The 16,469-nt window shown below is 38.4% G+C and overlaps 1 pseudogene; it reads left to right on the top strand.

The window, feature by feature from the left end:
• The window catches only part of LOC138072328 (ankyrin repeat domain-containing protein 26-like), a 78,859-nt pseudogene that overhangs the window by 41,019 nt on the left and 21,371 nt on the right, over positions 1–16,469 (top strand).

Below are 16,469 nucleotides of genomic sequence, written 5' to 3'. Positions count from 1 at the left end.
TTCAACCTTTCCCAGAATCAGAGTCTTTTCTAATAAGTAAGCTCTTCGAATCCGGTGGCCAAAGTACTGGAACTTCAGCGGCAGTGTCAGTCTTTCCAATGAATGTTCAAAACTGATTTTGTTTAGGATTGACTGTTTTGATCTCCTTGCAGTCCAGGCACTGTCATGAGTCTTTTCGAACACCACAGTTGAAAAGCATCAGTTCTTGGGTGCTCAATCTTCTTTTTGGTCCAACTCTCATATCCATACATGACAACTGGAAAAGCCTTTGTTTTGACTAGACGACCTTTGTCAGCAAAGTAACGTCTCTGCTTTTTAATATGCTAAGTTTGTCATTTCTTTTCTTCTAAGGAGCAGGTGTCCTTTAATTTCATGACTGCATTCACCATCTGCATTGATTTTGGAGCCCAAGAAAATGAAGTATGTTTCTGTTCTGATTGTTTCGCCATCTCTTTGCCACGAAGTGATGGGAATGGATGCCATGACCTTCGTCAGTCCCATCCCTTCACTTTGGACAAATATCTACCCTGTGGTGTGTGTGCTTCTCTCCCCATCTTGCTACAGCCTGAAATGCTCTCCCTCTCCTGCCCTCTGTTCCCTTGAACTGTGTAAGTCTGCCCTCAGGCCTTATCTCTAGAAAAGCCATCCCTGACACCTTTTTCTACATTTTTCGTTAAACTCCAGTGTCTAGTACTGAGCGGAAACCTGAGAAATAATTATTGAATGAGAGACACTGGGGCTCTGTATCAACCTAGAGGGGTGGGATGGGAAGGGAGATGAGAAGGAGGTTCAAACGGGGCGATATATGTGTACCTATGGCTGATTCATGTTGAGGTTTGACAGAAAACAACAAAATTCTGTAAAGCAGTTATCCTTCAAAAAAAAAATTCTATATTTACCGAGATGACTTTTAAGAGCCTGTCCTCTGCAGTCTAGGAGCCAAGAAGATAGGCATATAAAGGAATAATTTACTGTTCATGTCTATATCTATCACTAGGAAAATCTAGAAAGATACACTAGAAAAATCTTTAAAGTACTAAGGTAGCCACAAGGAAAGGCATACCTCTTTATCAGGGGAAAGATGGCAGTAATCAAAGACAACTTCACAAAGCAGGTTGAGCCTTAAAAGATGAAAAGTAATTTGTCAGAAAAGTAGAGGGAAGCATTTCAGATGAAGGAACTGATTAAAGCTAAAAAGCAAGAGGAATTTTGTAAACCCTGAATAATGTTGCAGTTGATGCTTGGCATGTTGTTAAAAAGGTCCTGTTATGAAGTAGAGAAGAGAATGTATGGTGACTTTATATGTCTGTCCTGTATTTTGTTTGGTTTCTTATTGTTTTGTTCACTGCTGTTTGGATTGAGAAGGCAGTGGCACCCCACTCCAGTACTCTTGCCTGGAAAATCCCATGGATGGAGGAGCCTGGTAGGCTGCAGTCCATGGGATCGCTAGGAGTCGGACACGACTGAGAGACTTCACTTTCACTTTTCACTTTCATGCATTAGAGAAGGAAATGGCAACCCACTCCAGTATTCTTGCCTGGAGAATCCCAGGGACGGGGAGCCTGGTGGGCTGCCATCTATGGGGTCGCACAGAGTCGGACACGACTGAAGCGACTTAGCAGCAGCGGCAGTGACTGAATCTTTGAGCTGTTTGTGTGCCTGCAACCTGGTGACATCTAGTATTTCCCAAATGGTTTGTTGAAGTTTTTAGGTCATTGGAAGTAGTTCTTAAAGAAGTAAATATTCAGCTGAAGATTAAGATTGATTTAATGTCATTTCACACAATGTTTTAGATCTATGTTTTAAGTGAGGATTATGTCTTTTATCTAAACATTCAAAATAATATTAACTAAACCTGCAGATCTGTCAAGAGAAATAGACTTGGAAATGATAACTGAGGAAGAACAAGAAAAACTTGATGAAGATGAGAAAACCATGCACAGGTATGTAAAACTGTAAATTTCAATATCTGGTGTAGTACTGTATAAGAAAATGTGTATCAAACAAGGCAAATTAGAATGGAAAGATAAGTTAAAGTCCATCACGAATGAGTTAAAGTGGAAGTTCAGTGAAATTTTGTGAGGAATGCCAAATTACCGTTTCTCCTGAGGAAGATCCACTACGTGATAACCTTAAAGAAGGAGCAAACCAAAAGGAAATATCTCCTAATCTTACAAATAATATACCTGATTGTGAGGAAAAAGATGCATTTGGAATATCTGTCTCTCTAGTATTCCAAGCATTTCCTGAACAAAAAGAACCCAGTCTCAAAAATGTTTTTCTGTAGTCTGTAAAGTCTGGGTCCCTTGGATAGGCTCGTGGGTCATCTTCAAAGGTTTGTTTCCCTGAAAATAAAGTAGACTTTGAAAAATATCAGCTAGACATTGAACATGTGTTTATGACAATTGAGGAGAGTTTTTGTAATGATACAGAAAATAAAAAAGTAGGGGAGCCGGTAGTTATATTCTAAGTGAAAGACCAAGAGATTGATATGCAGATGTCACAAAAATGAAGCAAGATCCCACTAATCAGAAATTAGACATGGGACAGGCATGTCATTCTAGTCTGTGGCTTGTCTACTCTGGTAAGATGAAACATCAAATTCAAATAAAAATTCACGTTCCCCTTGCTGTTGTTAAAAAACTGATCTGAAAAATAAAGCAATACAGGACTGGTTCCAGAAGCCACTGCATGCAGATAATTGCCGTGCTAGTGACAATAAAAGCATGGAACCCGAATTAGAAAATGGGAATTCTTCTCCACCTAATAGTCACAGCGCATCTGAAGTGCATGTAAATTAAGAATTAGAGACGGATATGTTTAAGAATGAAATAGGCATGTTTCGAGTAGAGTTGCTGGCTCTGAAAAAGATAAAATTTAACTTCCAAAAGAGTTTTTCATTTTCTCTTGCTTTGATTTTTCTCTTTCTTGATGATGTGGTCCATTTTGATTTTCCATTTATGAATAAAGTGGGGTCATCCAAAGAAGTAATTGTGTAGAAATCTATTATTATCTCAATAACAGGAATTCAGGAAACTATTTTCATGGCTTTTGTTCTTCAATCAATTCTAATATCTAATTCTTCTCCATCAGTCTTCATATGGACTGGGAAACTCATTTAGCTATGTGCTATGTGGTCTTCTGAGCCAGAATAAGCACCAAGGAAATTGCTTAAGAAGAATAATCAGCTAGGGTTTTGTGTCTTTTTTTCCCCCCCTTTAACTCTGTTGGGTTAAATATAAGTTATATTTCCATAGAATGGGAAGAATGACTGAGAGATGAGACATGAACATGTGTTCCCTCTAATCTCTTCATTGTGGTTGAATATGTGTGATCTTCTCTGCTCTCCGGAATCGCTGGGCATTTAGATTTCCAGTATGGCCGCTTCAGCATCTTTTAAATAACAAATACATGTGCTCCCACATATGCTTTAATCAGCACTCTCAGATGTTTCTTTTGAGACAGACCTTTCCATTATATTGTTTACTAAAATGTAGAAAGTTTTGACATGTGTGATTTTGTTACATAGATAGTGTGTATGTGTGTGTGTATAAACGTTGCTCAGTCATGTCCAACTGTTTGCAAACCCTTGGACTGTAGCCTTCCAGGCTCCTCTGTCCATGGAATTCCCCAGGCTAGAAAGAATACCAGAGTGGCTAGCTGTTCCCTTCTACAGAGGATCTTCCTAATCCAGGGTTTGAACCCAGGTCTCCTGCATTGAAGGTGGATTCTTTAATATTTGAGCCACCCGGGAAGACCATATGTAGTATAAACCCTGAGCAAAAAAGAAAAAAAAAAATGTTTCTCTACAAAGGAGAAGACTGAGTTCTGAGATGCTATGAGATTTTTCTTTTTTCAGTAATAAGGTTTTTTAAATTGTTCGTTTACTCTTTTGTGTAAGAGGTGCTCTGACTGAGTTTGAACAGACAAAAAGACAAAAAAAGAAAGAAAGAAAAACAAACAAACAAAAAAACTCGTATGTATTCTCCTGTTTAAAAAAAAAAAAAAAGATGAACCTTACCCCCAACTAAGGCATTGAGTTACTGTGCCAAAGTCACACTTTTAACTTATCTGATTAATCTGATGAATTCATTTGGTAATATATAACATTTGACATTCCAGAATTGTATCATCTCTTCTGGTGGCATAAAATGCTATGGAGTGCCTGTTTAGGGGCCTTAAAGAAAACCTTGAACATTTTTTGATTTTATTGCTGTTTTTGGTAAATAGTGAGGCAATACTAGGAAATTATTTCTATATCCTCTAGCTGTAAGGTTTGGTGGTTATTGAATGTGGAATTGGGAGGCATTACTTATATTCCAGAATTCCACACTAACTAACAACTCCTCAGTTTCATTCTGCTCCTTGTGTTTTGGTAAACTCTGGTTCACCATGACTTTTTTTGCTATCTCCCAGATGGAAGTGAAAAATGAATTGTAAAAGGCAGAGGGGAAAGAATTGCTTTAGTGCAGAGAGAAGAATGTTTCCTTTCTGAGGCATGAAGGTGTCACATCCTCTACATCTGGCTGTTTAATGGAAACTCCAGGTGGTAAAGACCAAAGAGGACAGATTCTGTGTCTTTGTCTTTGTATTTCTCTGTCTCTGCCAGTCAGGTGGGGAAGACTGAATATGAATAATTGCATCTTATTAAGAAAGCCATTTTTGAAATTTTGGGAATTTTCAAAATTCAAATTTTCAAAATTCCTCAAACAGAAAGGAGCAGATTTTACAAACATTTCAGTGACTTGTAAGTGATAAAATTAAAATAAACACAGAAATATTTTTATCACTTAAATTCAGGGCGAGCACTGAGTCAAATAATAAAATTGAAAACAAAGATCTTTATAATCAGTACATAGCAATTATTCTTAGTGTCAAACTTCCATTAAAGGTTGAAGAAGAAAAGAAGCACAAAAGTAGTGAAGTGGAAGTATCAGAGAATGTATGCAATGCTGCTGATGAGAATGGATTGTTTCAGCAGAGAAAGCGTGGAGGAAATAGCAACCAGGAGTTTCCTGCTATGCAGAATGAGGGTTCTGATAGGTAATCCTATATCAATATTTAACAGCACACCCCTTGTTATTTAACTATAAAATAATTTCTGACTTGAGCTAATGTTTGTGATGTACAGATTTTATATTTTACTAGAGATATAGTTATTTTTTAATACTCTTGGCCTTATTTACTAGAGTTCCTTTGTTAACATACCACCATGTTACATATGGAATATTCTGGATTTGACTGCATACTTGTCTTAATCAGTGTGTTGTATAGTTAAATTTGTTTCGTCGCTAATGAACATCCTTTCATTTCAGTTTGAGGACTTCTTTCAGCATTTCTCAAGAGGCGGGACTAGTGGTGATGAACTCCATCAGGTTTGCTTTGTCTGGGACAGTCTTTATTTCTCTTTCATTTCTGAAAGACAACTTTTCTAGAAAGAGTACTCTTGGCTGGCTGGTTTTTCTCTCCTAGCTCTTTGAGTGTGTCCATGGATGGAGGCGAGATTGCATTGGTGGCGGGAGAACTGATGAGGCATCGGTCTTTCAGCCATGATGCCGCTGTCGCCACATTATGCAGGTGGTTTAAAAGTGAACTCTCCTCCCCTGGCCAAATATTTCCTTTGTTTCTTCTTTCATGGTATACGTGCCTCATGTCATTTAAAATACCACCTAAATTAAGTGTGGCTTTTCTCTGTGAATTCTCTTTTTGACTTATTTTTGGCTGCGCTGGGTCTTTGCTGCCACAGTGCTTGGGCTTCTCAGTGTGGTGGCTTCTCTGGATGCTGAGCGTGGGCTCTAGGGTGCTGGCTTCAGTAGCTGTGGAGCACGATTTAGTTGCACCATGGCATGCAGGATCTTCCCTGACCAGGAATGGAACACCTGCCCCCTTTATTGGTAGGTGGACTCCTAAGCACTGGACCACCAGGGAAATCCCTAAATTCACCATTATTATATTTAGTAGCAAAATAAAAAATATAATGTAAATCTACTTATGACTCCCATGTCTAAGAGTCAAGGCGCTTAGCCAGTGGACTCCAGGTTTTCAACATAGCCCTTGAGGTTCTTCTCAGTGTCTTTCCAGATGCATCTCTCTACTTTTTTCCATGTATTTTGTGCTCTTCCTTCCAGGTTTCTCAGAAACAACCCAGACGTCCTGTGCCTGATGTTTGTGCTCACATTCGAGTCTCCAAGTATAATGATTTTCTCCCTTTTCTGTTTCTCATGACCTCCTCTCTTCAATTCTTCTGCAAATCTTTCCTTATTTCACTTATTACTTTCATATGTCAAGTTTTATACATCATAATTGTATCATAATCATATCTGTGTTTGAAAGAAGAATTTGTTTTCTTGCATATGGTTGGTACTCTATAACTGTCTTGTGAATTAATCAATGACTTAAGATGGGTAAGAGTTGGAATTTTATAAGAACTGATTGCTTTTTATTCTTTACCAGTTGAATTATTAGAAAACATAGGCTTTTTTGTGGACTTTTAAAAGTAGCTATCCTGGTGTGCACAGGAAGGAAGTAAAGAAAAAGAATGATGACAAATGGACACCAGAAGAATGTGTGATTGCACCAATATTTGAAAAGACTGATTCATTGACTGGTGGTCTGCTGCATGTGAATGATGACAGCATTTTAAGGGAAGTGGATCAGGGTGATGACAGGTACATTCTCCAGATTCCATGTTTGTAGGGGAAGAAATATTAACACTGAATACTTCTTCTGGAAATAGAGCAGCAATATACAGTGCTCAGGCTAAGACTGCTCAACTCTAGTGGACGAATACTGCTTAAAGGTTAAGGTGAGGACCAGTGCCTTTGGCCAGAAGTCATTTCAGTAAACAGTCCCCTTGGAAGCTGGACTGTAATGAATACATGTAAACATTCAGTAGGGAATGTTATTGGGACAGGAAATGAAGAACTGGATGGTAACTGAAGAGGAATGTGGAGTTCACAGGTGTTACTTATTTTATGTTAAGAAGGGAGCTTTTAGAGTATGTATGCTATTGGAAGGAGAAGGCAATGGCAACCCACTCCAGTACTCTTGCCTGGCAAACCCCATGGATGGAGGAGCCTGGTAGGCTGCAGTCCATGGGGTCGCTAGGAGTCAGACACTACTGAGCGACTTCACTTTCACTTTTCACTTTCATGCATTGGAGAAGGAAATGGCAACCCACTCCAGTGTTCTTGCCTGGAGAATCCCAGGGATGGGGGAGCCTGGTGGGCTGCCGTCTATGGGGTCGCACAGAGTTGGACACGACTGAAGTGACTTAGCAGTAGCAGCAGCATGGTATTGGAAATGAGCCAGCAGAGGGTGTGTTTATTTAGTTTAGTCTTGTTTGCATTTCCAATAGTAGGAAGCTTATTGATTGTATGACATTATCTTTAAACTATCACAGTAAACTAATTGTACATAATACTTCTGTTCATGTATAGTTTTATGGTAAGGGCTTGTTCATTGGTTCTGAAGTGTAATATTTCTATGTAATGGAATATGCAGATGATTGCTTAAGTTAATTCTATCATATATAGATTTTCAAAAATTATGTAATTGTGAATTTACAAACACTTAGGCTGTACTGAATAGGATATGGTCATTTCTTGATGATTCTAGTTGATAGTAACATGGTGAGTAACTATGATTCTGTAAGGTGCTCTGAAACATCACATCATATTAACTTCATAGTTGTTTATAGATTTCAAGGAAAAGGGGAAGATTTTGTTTATATTCAATAGAAAAACATTATTAGCAGTCTTTCACAAATTATTCCTTTTGCATGATAAAGATTTAAATGACAAAACCCGTGCTTCCTTTACTAAGCGTGTCATTAACACATATTGTGTGCTCAATACATGTATGTCAGATGCATGAAGAAACAGCAGAATGGATGAATGAATGCCTATTGATGAATTTCTTTACAGAAAATAAAACTTTATTGACAGTAATTTGCAGGCTTGCCTACCTCTGAAGTCTTTTTAATTTTTGATAAATATGTTTTAAGATTCAGAAATCATTATTTATAGCTATAGCTAGACCTGAAATAATACCATAGATTCATTTGCTATCATATTACTTTAAAAGGCTTTTCAATATTACTTTCTCAACATATTTTGGAAGAGCAGTGTTGAAGCCAGACTTCCTGGGTTTGAATTCTGGGTCTGTTGGTGACATGCTGAGTGGGCTTGGGCAAGTTCCTCAGCCTTTGTGTGCTCCATTTCCTCCTATACCTATCTCCCAGAATGACTGTGAGGATTAAAATGCCTTTAGGACATGTCAGGTGTTTCTAATAATGCATGGCTGATGCATAGGACATCCTCAGAAAGCTAATATCTTGGTTATTCAAATGGATTTCTTTCTTAGAAGGACTGAAGGAATACCTCCCAAATAGGTAGTATTGCCATAAAAGTTAGTTCTTATGGAAAAGGACAGGTGCAAAAAACACTTGTATACTGTTTCCTATCACACAATGCAAGTAACTTTATGTTTTTCCTTTCCTTGGATCTAACTTTAATACTTTATTAATATTACTGATATATTTTCTGTGTCCTTTAATGCTGCTTTTATTTATTTCTGCATCCTTTATAGACAATTACTTGCCAATGCAAAGAGTTTATATAAAAAAGAAAAGTTTAGGTATTGTTTGTATTTTTGAATATTTAATATTAGCCTGAAAAGAATCATTTGTTCTTTTAGGCCTGCAAGGAAAACACGGTATGAAAAGAAGAAGGTATAGTAAAAAAAAAATGAACTTTAAAAAATATTATCCTTATCGAAAATACTTTGTCAAAGGAATAGTGGTAAAAAAGAAAATCATCCTTTGTTGTAGAGAAGTTTACTTTGAACACATCATTTAGAAAAACTGTTGATAAAGTTATCCTTTTGATAAAAATCTCTTGTTGTAAGAAATGTCTGTTTTTGTTTTGATACTGAGATTTATCACCTCTGTACACTTGGTGTATTTATACATATTTTAAAGACATTGTGAAACAGTATTGTTTACGTGTAGGTCAAAGAACAAATCAATTACGTGAACAACTTGGATGACTTAACTCAGTCATCCGAGACTGATTCTGAGTATGGTGATGTGCTTTACAAATTCCACATTGCAAGAACCTCTTGACGTGGGGTGTAAAGGTAGGACCGCAGTGTAAATGTTAACGGAAAGCCTGTCTGTATATAGAGTAGTGATATATGCACACCTTCTCAGTACTGCTCTAGAGCCAGGGATATGTTACAGTGCTGTGCATCTCAGAAGTTTCTTTTGCATTAAAAGGACATGAAAGTGAGTGTATACTCTGAGCCACAGGCCTATGATCCTCTCACTCACTGTACCTTCTGTTGACTCTTCTTTCCTATGCCTCCACCCACGGTCAGGTCAGCATCATTTTCCTCCTAGAGTAACTGAAATGATGTCAGGACTTCTTTCCCTGCCACTCCACCTGGCAGAACCTTGGTCTGCACAGCAACTGTAATTATTGCCTATTTTTAAACATTCAGGTCTCATCATGCTACCCCCTTGCTTCAAGCCCAACTGTTGCCTCTCTTTGCTGCCTGGTTAAAGGTCAAAATTGTGTAGTTCCATCTGGTTTTAGTTTTCACCCTTCTTTCTACATGAATTCTAGAATCAGCTTGTCAGTTTCCTAAAATGTCTGCTGGTCTTAATGTTTTCATTTTCCTTCAGTTTAAAATACTTTGTACTTTCTCTTTTCATTACCTCTTTGATCCAAGGGTTATTTAGATCTGTGTGATTTATTTTCCAAATATTGAGAGTTTTCCAGAGATCCTTCTGTGCTCTTGCTTCTCATGATTCGTTAGGTGCATCCAGAGGGGCCCTGGGGCTAGGGCTGATTATTTCCTGCCTTGGAAGCAAGACCTTGCTGACTACCCTGTTCATTCTGCTGGTACATAGGAGTTTTTCCAGCCTGGCTCATGAGAATAGATAGAATTCCTGGGACTGAGTGAGCACCAGTCACAGGTTCCTGTAGTCTTTTCAGGTGGTTTCTCCCTGGTCTCAGGTGGTTTCTCCCAGATGGGTGCTATTCATTCCTCTGTTAAATGCCCGAGGGGCTCCTCCTCAGATCTCCAGGGTCCTTTTCCTCTCTGTTCCACACTCTCCTCTCCACAGTTCTGATCTGTGATCTCTGCCCACTTTGGTTTCACCAGACTATCAGCTTCATCACCTCCTGTCAGGGAGTCTGGCTGACTCAGCTTCCATTCCTTCTCCCCGTGTTGGGGCCTGGAAATTCTCTCCAGGCAGTGAGCTGGGGCATTCCTTAGGCTAACCTTGAGTGTTTCCAGGATCATTGTCTTTCGTTCCCTGAAGCCCTTTGTCATGAAAATCATTGTTTAATGTATTTTTTCGGCATTGTTTTTGCTCGCTCCACTCAGGAAGGTAAATCAGTAGCTGTTCACTCTGTCTTGGTTAAAACATATGGCAGCTGGAGACTGTTCACAGGGTTGTTCCTCCTACTCTACTTACTACTTCCTGCTCATCCTTCATTTCTCAGTGTGACATCTCTTCCCCAGGGAAATCTTTCCTGGACCCAGTCTATGTCAAGTTCTGTTATGTGATCATAGAACTCTCTTTTCTTAGAGTATCTATCTGAGTTCATATTTATTTTATTTGTCTTTGTCTGCTACTAGGTTTCAAGCTAAACAAGAGCCAGGGACATCTGTTTTATTTGGAGAGCTTAGAATAATAATGTCTTCCACATTATAGACCCTTAATACTTGTTCAGTGCATGGATGAGTGAACGTGAAAGGCACAGTCCTTTATATTCAAAAATTACTCACATAATTTTTCGTTTGTTTCTGTCTTTGTTTTCTTCATCATGCAGATTCTGTTAGCTTGTTGAAAATTCAAGATACAATTCTGTCGCATGAAAGATTAGTAGATTTTCAAAGAAGCCAAAGAAGCCACTGTGAACTACTTAGAGGAGAATTTTACAGAATGAAAAGTAAGGTTCGTGGGCTACAAAAAGAGCTGTCAGAAACCAAAGAAGTGAAATCACAGTTAGAGCATCAGAAAGTGGAGTGGGAACATGAGCGCAGCAGCTTGAGGTACTGTACACCTCACTTTTAAAGAAATATTTGAACTATTGTTTGCTTTAATACTGCAGAGACATAGACGTGTTATAAGGACTAACTTATCCTCTAGGATTTTACAGAGGAGAAAGTGTTATTAGTATTGTGGAATGTGAAATTCTTGGAAATAATATATCAAGTTCTTAACACTAAATGCTTCTAATACCTTAATGTATATTTTTCCAAATCATCATTTTCATGACCATACAAAAGTCTGCCATAATGGAAACCCCATTAAATATTTACCAAATTGACTTTCAGTTGTTTTTCACTTTTCTGTGTTCTATTTAATACTGCAAGGAACACCTTTTTATAAATGCATTTCTACCTTTCTAATTATTTTAACTACATTTTCTTTAATAATATCGTATAATTTGGTCAAAGTATGAGAACTTAAAAAAGATCTGTGATCTATATTTCTAAACTATTCTTAGGAAAGTTTTTATTACTTTACATTCCCACCCATAGATTTATGAAGTAGCCATTTTTCTCAAGAGAAAATGAAAACAAAAATTTATGCAATTTTTTTCTTAACCCTCTGTCTGAAAACACTGACCATTATTAAATGTTTTTCATTGTATTTCCCCCCCACGTTTACTATTTTAAACATTGTGAAGAGGGAACGAAAGTTATTGCAGCAGTGAATAATCTCATGATTTTCTAAGAAGAGGTTTAAATTTTGCAGATTCACCTTAAAGCAAGAAGAGAATAGAAGAAATGCTGAGATGTTATATGAAAAAATGAGGGAACATTTAAGAAGAAAAGAAGACCAATATAATAAAGAAGCTGAAGTGAAACAGCACCTAGAACACACTCTCCAAGCAATAGAAATGAAACTGAAGCCTGAGAGAAATAATCTGAATCAGGTAGAGTAATCTTTGGTGAAAATTTCAAATTTCTAACATGATTTTATCAATATTATTTATAATATCCCCTTTTTAAAAAAATTGCCATTTATTTAGTGTCATTTTGTTCAGTGTTATAGGAAATTTTAGGTTAATTGTTAAAAACAAAACAAAAGAAATTCAGTTCCCAAAGAAACAAGGCTAGAAATAAGAATTGTATGATCCTGACATGCTGGGTGCACTTTTTCAAGCAGAGGGAGGAAGAGGTCACGTCAGTAGCTCACACAATAGATCCTGAGAAACCACAGGGTTGAGAATGGTTTAGAAACTGGAGGTTAAGCTCTCAGCCCACCTCAGGCAACCGATCCTTCAGCCTCGACAGACCATTCATGAGTGAATAGGTCTAGAAGAGAAGGGGTGCTGGGAGGGACCATCATGCCTAATTTTACATCAGGTTGCCTCTGGCCTTCAATCTGGCAGGCGGCTGAGGGTCGTGGACCCCTCTCCCTCTGTGCCCATCACCCTCCAGTCCACCTGCCCCATGAACAGCTCAGAGCTGGCTCCAGCTACCCTAGCTGAGTCCTCAAGGACAAGTGTTAACTGGCGTCCTTGAGAGGTGCAGGAATTTTTTTCCAGCAGTTGGTAGAAACCAGACACTCTTGAAGTTGGTTATCCTTCCTTCTGCAGAGTTCTCAAGTGGCATCTCAGAGCAGAGGTATATGCTCCCACACCCAATGTCCCTCTCAAACATGGACTGGGTCCCATCCTCGAGGTCCTAGCAGCAGATCTCCCACAATGAAAAGCTCTCAGGAAGAGCTTGGGAAAGTAGTATTTGTAATTCAAATCCATTTGTCTAGAGCAGTCAGGTAGTGACATACGATGGCCTCATCCAAGGAGAGGCCTTTAATGTTTTCCATAGGAATCGATCTCAAATCTTTTGTGACTATCTTGGGGGAGCCAGGACCCTGATTGTGGTTTAGGCAAGGAAGACCGTGTGTGGTCCACCATTGACTGTGCTACCTGACCAAGTCCCTCTGCCTTGGAGTGAACGTGTCGGTTACTCCATGCATATCATCACCTTCAGTGTCTAAATCAGAGTCCGTTTTTGGCTCCACTGTCATTTCTTTAACCAATATCCTGTCAGCGACCTTTTCACATCATTTACTGTTTTTCGTTTTGTAAAAACTGCAACATCAGTTGTAAAAACACTTTTGAACACTTTAAAAAGTAGTTTCTTTAGAACAACATATAAAAGTGCCTCCCCCACACCAATGGGAGAAAAAAAAAAAAAGAGAACTCTTGCTACCAATTAAAGATATTCTGGGTTTTGGTAATGATTTCACTTCCTCGATTGATCATTAGGTTAGTTTACCACTTCCCCTGATGGTAAGGAGGAAGCTATAGGCAGTTCAGAGACCACATTTTGAATGTCATTCTTCTGCTTGTGAGAAAATGAGCACTCTGCTCTGTGAGTGTCTTATTTCAGTACAAGGAAATTTTGAAAACAGTGATAGATATGCCATAATATATATTTAGTGATAGTTATTAAGTGTTTTTCATTGTATTTTCCCCATCTTACTATTTTAAACATTATGGACAGATAATGAAAGTTATTGCAGCAGAAAATAATCTCATAGTTTTCTAAGAGCTTTCTAAATTTTACCTTATTTACCATTAGTGTATGTACCATGAATGAAATAGGAAGCTTATTTTGTATTGATGTGTTTGTACTAGAGACATGTGTTTTGATGTAAGAAGACTAGTAGAGTCCAAAGACATGGCGAAAAGGCTGCAGCTTACTCATATTTTTAACTTTTTCCTTTCCAGAATCATTACAGCAAATGAGTTAATATTTGTACAGCTGCCTAGTACAGTTGTTAATAGGTGTAATTCTTGTAATTGCCTATTAAAATGTTAGAAGGTAGCATATTCTCAAGGAAAAACTTTTTGTACAAAATTTAGTCTATTTATACAGAGGTAAGGCTCTTACTGTGAAGTAGATGTATAGAGGTATCAAATACAGTGTTTATAAACCTAGCAAGTGGTGTTGTTTATTGAATTATAGTTGATTAACAATATTCTGTTAGTTTCAGGTATACAGCACAGTGATTCAGATATATATGTATATGTGTGTGTATATTATATAAATGGGGCTTCCCTGCTGGCTCAGACTGTAAAGAATCTGCCTGCAGTGCAGGAGACCTGGGTTCAGTCCTTGGGTTGGGAAGATCCCCTGGAGAAGGTGGAGAAGGCAATGGCAACCCACTCCAGTACTCTTGCCTGGAAAATCCCATGGACGGTGGAGCCTGGTAGGCTGCAGTCCGTGGGGTTGCTAAGAGTCAGACATGACTGAGCGACTTCACTTTCACTTTTCACTTTCATGCATTGGAGAAGGAAATGACAGCCCACTCCAGTGTTCTTGCCTGGAGAATCCCACGGACGTGGGAGCCTGGTGGGCTGCAGTCTATGGGTTCTCACAGAGTCAGATACGACTGAAACGACTTAGCAGCAGCAGCCTGGAGAAGGAAATGGCTACCCACTCCAGTATTCTTGCCTGGGAAATCCAATGGACAGAGGAGCCTGGCAGGCTATAGTCTGTGGGGTCGCAAAGTGTTGGACATGACTGAGTGACTAATACGCATACACACTCACACACACACTCACACGTACACACATATTCTGTCTCAGATTCTTCTTGCAGAATATTAAGTGTAGTTCCTTATGTTGTACAGTACATGTCTCTTGGTTATTTTATATCTACTAGTGTGTATATGTTAATCCCAACATCCTAATATATCCCTTCCCCTACCCCGCTTTCCCCTGTGGTCACCACAAGTTTGTTTTCTGTGTCCATGAGTCTCTTTCTGTTGTGTGAATAAGTTCACTTTAGATTCTACATATAAGCAGTATGATATAATACTTGTCTTTGTGTGACTTACATCACTTAGGGTGATAATGTCTAGGCCCATCCCTGTTGCTGCAAATAGCATTATTTCCTTCTTTTTTATGGCTTATTAGTTTTCCATTATATAAATATTCCACATCAGATGCAATTTTTAAGTGTAGTCAGATCTATGAATCTTTTATTTTAAGCCTTCTGGGTTTGTTGTAGTTCAGAAAGAAGCCTTTCCAGTTCTGGGCTTCTTGAAAAGTCTCTTGGGATTTCTTTTTTACTTTCGTGGATTCATTGTCTTCCATTAAATGTTTGAATCTTTGGGAATTCTGCTTGTATAAAGTCTGAGGATTGAATTGAACCTTATTTTTCCCTGTTGGAGACACACTTGGTGCAGTCTTTTCATTGCATAAACATACAAGTTAGTCTTTCATTTCAGAGGAAATCATGGAATGTCACTTTATTGAGTACTAGCTAAAAATCTCCTTTGTTTCACTTAGGTTTCTGATAGTTGTGAAGAAGCAAAAGACCTGTTGCACAAAAACCACAAGCTGCAGGATGAACTTGCCACGCTGAGACTGGAGATAGATGCGCTGAAACATCAGCACCGGGAAAAGGAAGAGAACTATTTTGAGGACATGGAAATTCTCAAAGTAAAGGATGATGATCTACAAAAGGCAGTAAAACTGAGTGAGTAAACGTTAACAAAGACTATATCCCACTATACAGGCCAGCTTAATGCTCTGACAGCTGAGAATACAATGCTAACCTCTAAGCTGGAGAACGAAAAAGAAAGTAAACAAAGACTGGAAATGGACGTGAAATCCTACCGTTCTAGACTGGCTGCTGCCTTACACGATCATGATCAAGGTCAGACATCAAGAAGAGACCTGGAACTTGCCTTCCAGAGAGCGAGAGACGAGTGGTTATGCTTGCAGGACAAAATGAAGTTTGATCTGGCTAATCTAAGCGATAACAATGAGAAGCTTTCCCAGAACTATCTACAGTGGAAAGTATCTTCAATAAGCTGAAAATCAAGCTGCATCACACGAGAGATGATCTTAGAGAAAAGACTTTGATGTTAGAACGTGTCCAGAGAGATCTAAGCCAATCAGAGTGTCAAAAGCAGGAAATTGAACACATATATCAGAATGAACACAGCAAAGTGAATACATACCTTGGAAAGCAGAAATCCTTAGAGAAGAGATTATCCCAACTCCAGAGTGAAAAACGTGTTGCTCTGACAGCAACTGGGTAATGCACAAAACAGAGCCGACAGTAAAGAGAAGATGGTCATTAGCATCCAAGACCAGTTTCAGCAGATCGTGAGAAAACTTCAGGCCGAACGCAAGAAACAAGGTCTGATGCTAGAGGAAAGAAACAAAGTAGTTGATCAAGGAGTGTAATCGTTTAAAAGAGAGAATGTATTGGTATGAAAATGAGAAAGCAGAAGGAGAAGTGAGTATCCAGAAGGAGAAATAATTCTCAGACTTCCTGAAAGAAAGTTCAAAGTGATTCTTGATTCTGGCTAAATGTTGAATCTAGTTGAGTATAAAAAATATACAAGCTGTGAATCTATGGTCTCTAAACCAGCCTAAAAGCATAACTTGTATCCAGAAAAAAATACATAAAGCCATAAAGAA

The sequence above is a fragment of the Capricornis sumatraensis genome, unplaced genomic scaffold (genome assembly GCF_032405125.1).
Source record: "Capricornis sumatraensis isolate serow.1 unplaced genomic scaffold, serow.2 scaffold3, whole genome shotgun sequence".
In the NCBI taxonomy this organism is placed as follows: domain Eukaryota; kingdom Metazoa; phylum Chordata; class Mammalia; order Artiodactyla; family Bovidae; genus Capricornis; species Capricornis sumatraensis.
This window is presented reverse-complemented; position numbering and strand designations above follow the sequence as displayed.